The following is a 4,040-nucleotide window of genomic DNA, read 5'->3' as shown; positions in this document are numbered from 1 at the left end:
TATTATGAGTCATTTCCTTCAAAAACAACTAATGTGTAAGTTACATAAACCACTAATATATATATATATATATATATTATTTTCAAGATTACTAGTTATATTTTCTTATGAAGGGCTACCGTAAATATTTTTAAAGTGACCTAATAGTATAAAAGAAAGAAATTTATATTATCGAAGTATATAAATAAAATTCTAATTTGTAGTCTGATAAGAGTGATAAGTTAAACTATACTCCATGGACCCCATATATTACTATAACTTTAAGTCTAAAATTTTCAATTTTCAAACAGTGCTTTTATCAACAAGTTAGACTATTTGTGCAAGTAAAAGATCCAACCTCAAATCCACACCTTGTGTCATCCGACCTCCTTACCTCCCAAAAAGAAAGTGCAAGAAGAGGACAATGAGCTAAAATGGTAGTAATAGAATTGATGTTATATATCTTGGTAGTATAAAAATTATCTTTTACTGTCCGTAAATTTTAATAGTTGTGATAGCAGGTTAGTATTATTTTTATCACATTTTCAATTAATATATATGAAGAAATTTGCTTATAATAATTTAATAAGGGCAGCTCGGTGCACTAAGCTTCCACTATGTGCGGGGTCCGGGGAAGGGTCAAACCACAGGGGTCTACTGTATGCAGTCTTATCTTACATTTCTGCAAGAGGCTGTTTCCACGGTTCAAACCCGTGACCTCCTGGTCACATGGCAGCAATTTTACCAGCTACACGCAGTCCTACCTTGCATTTCTGCAAGAGACTGTTTCTACGGCTCGAACCGCGTGACCTCCTAGTCCCATGGCAGCAACTTTACAAGATACGTCAATGCTCCATTTTCTTATAATAATTTATTAAGTGACTTAATTGTGCAAATATTCTTTATATTGTTAATTTATAGAGCTTAAACTCACAGCTATGAGCCTTCATATCACAAATCTTTTGGCAAAACCATATCATTTTCTTCTTCTTTCTGGCAAAAGCATATCTTTTTTTTTTTGCTAACAAGATTTCACCCGCTATCCTTGAGGTGCGCATAAGATATAAATCTTTCTCTTGAGTAATAGTCCGTAAATCACATAGGAGAGTGAATCGCACTAGGCAAGTCCCGTGAAACGGGCTCAACGGAGAAGATATGCAAGTGAGTCTCGAATCCTACACCGCCCATTTGGCAAAACCATATCTTGATTAACCTTCTACAAGGATAAGCATTTAACAACCAAAACTGCAAACCTAAAAGAGTAGGTGAAAAATCTAGGTACTTGTAGCCACTAGATTTTCCTTTGGATCTTTGATAAGTAGCTATAGATTTCTTTTACTTTTTTCCTAAAATTCAGTGCAGGTAAAAAAATGGTAAACTTTATAAGTCAAGGTTTCAGATTCCTTTCCAAATTTGAACTTCCAAATTAAATACTCTTGAAACTAAGCAGTTTCTGATAAAATTCTGTATCAAACAGAATGTTTTTTAATAGCACGAGTTTTATCCTATGGTCAGAGGTTAACTTTTACTAGTTTAGTTCAGTTCAGCAATTGCTTAATAGTGCGATCCAGTTGATTGGCAGTAGGTAGTTCTTTCTTTTACTAAAAAAGGAATGTTTTTTGATCAATAACTAAAGTAACCATAAACATAAAAAAGACTAATGCTGCATTCAGTATTACAATGACCACTATCAGTAGTGATGGGATGGATATAATCTTGATTTTCGTCCTTAATGTGAAGTCTTGGATTCGAGCTCCGAAAATAAAAAAAAATCTTAGTAAAGAATGCTTCCTCCTTTATTGAGTTGAGCCTTACGCGGCGCGAATCGAATTAATCGGGACTCCAATTCAAGTACATGACCTCGCCAAAAAAGTGCAGGCAGCGCTCATACATTAGGATAAAATAAGAGAAGGTCGCTTGAGATGGTCGACTTATTAATGCACTGATTCATAGGTGTGAAATATGGTGAGTGAAGGGATTAAAAAAGGACGAGGTAAACCTAAAACCACACATAAAGAACTTGTCTCGAAAGACCTACAATTTCTTAGAATTAATGCATATTAAGCAAAAGATAAGACATAATAAAAGAAAAAAAATTTATATAAGTGATATCTACTTGCCAACTCCAACTTATTTGAAACTAGAGCATAATGTTGGTGTTATCATCGTCTGTTTACTAAATAAAAATATATAGGGTTTTACTTTTTACTTTCACTAGCTTATGAACCATTACAACTCTTTGTAAAAAAAAAAAAAAAAAAAGACAGTTCGGTGCACAAGACATCACGCATTCATACAAGATCCGAGAAAGGGTCATTACAACTCCATGTATTTTCCTTTATTTAAAAATCAAACATCCTGTCATGACCCCTGCACTCTCTCAAGACTTAAAAATAATCGGCAAGTCTCAAACTTCTCATGAATTAATTCTAGTATATAATTGGACCGGCGGTTCTTCCCGTTTCTATTACAGATCAAATCACAGAATCTTTGTATGTATACGTTGAGAAGTTATATTTTTCGAACGAAAAACTTTTAAATCTTGATTTCTAGAATGGCAGCAATCGACTTATTTCTGTCTTATAATTTTCTTGTAGTATTACTTTCTTTTCAAGCGAATCTCTATGACAACTCCGATAGTGCGATGGACAATATGTACAAGGCTCGAGAACGAATTCGATGCATATGGCTGACCGAATATTACTAGCGATTTCAGCTTCGAAGTCAAAACTAAAGAAAGAAAGAAAAAAATATGTATACATACTCACATGTATATGTATTGACAAGTAAACCATAAAAGTTCAACATCATCAATCTACATTGTGATTCCATTTTGAATACGTGTAGTGTATACTATAACATAGTGGGCAATGAATAGAGCACGGGTATTTTGTGTACTCTCTCTCTCTGCTTTCTTGTTGCTTTTATGATATGCATTGTAATTATTATTTTCTCTGTCAAAGTATTTCATCGTAAATTTCCCCACTTTTCTACGGCCTATTTAAGAACTTTTGACCGTCAAAGGTAGATAAAGGCACATACTCATCATGATTTAAATAAAAATAATATTACATGGTATTCGATATCCGTATTAAAATTCGACTCAATTCGAAATCAATATGGATAAATCCACAATTGAGAATAAAACAACCCTTACTAAAATCGATTTCATACTCTGAGTTTGAATTCGAGACCTTTAATAAAGGATAAATAAATACTTATCATTTCAATATGACCCTTGTTTGTCATCATTATGATTATTGTAGTTGGAGTTGAAATTATTAGTAGCTTTAGCAGAATATAATTACTTTACACATGATGATAATAACAACAATAATACTACTTAGGATTATGTTGATATTGATGTTGATGTTGTAAGATAAATGGAGTGAATTCGACTTTAAAATGGTCATTACCATATAATTTGACACCCAATTATATCAAAAATCTTTTCTCATTTCCCATGATTCATGGCATAAATTTCATAATCTAAGAGATTAATAGGTAGCTTTTGCCCGAGAAATATGCATGCTTTGACAAAATCACATGCTTTGTAATAATATCAATGATGACATGAAATAAACATTCATATAAAAATAATGTACCCATAATTCACCTTTGCTTATTACATTAAAGCTTTCTATGGTACTGGAATTGCAGAGATACAAGTTCAGTCAAAATTAGAGTAAACACTCTAATTAATCTCAAATACCCTAAGAGAATAACCTCACAAGATCACTCCAAAGAAAGGGTTCACATGTACAAGTGATTCCCAACACTAACTCTCATACAAAACACTTTTAATAAAGGAGGAAAGGAAGAAATAAGAAATGAACACTTAAGTTTTGTTGGTGTGTCTTCAAATGAGTAGAGACTCCTCGTTATCTATATAGAAAAACAAGAAAGAAATGTTTGACCAACAATTGTCCATATCCTCTCAAAATACAAGGTCATTTATTTGGCCAACAAAGCCTTAAATAAAAGATTTCAAAAGTGACAACAAGACTCACAAATAAAAAGCCTAAAAATAAGGCCACATTTTACAATTTCAAATATTATTC

The sequence above is a fragment of the Nicotiana tomentosiformis genome, chromosome 6, assembly GCF_000390325.3.
Source record: "Nicotiana tomentosiformis chromosome 6, ASM39032v3, whole genome shotgun sequence".
NCBI classification, from domain to species: Eukaryota; Viridiplantae; Streptophyta; class Magnoliopsida; order Solanales; family Solanaceae; genus Nicotiana; species Nicotiana tomentosiformis.
This window is presented reverse-complemented; position numbering follows the sequence as displayed.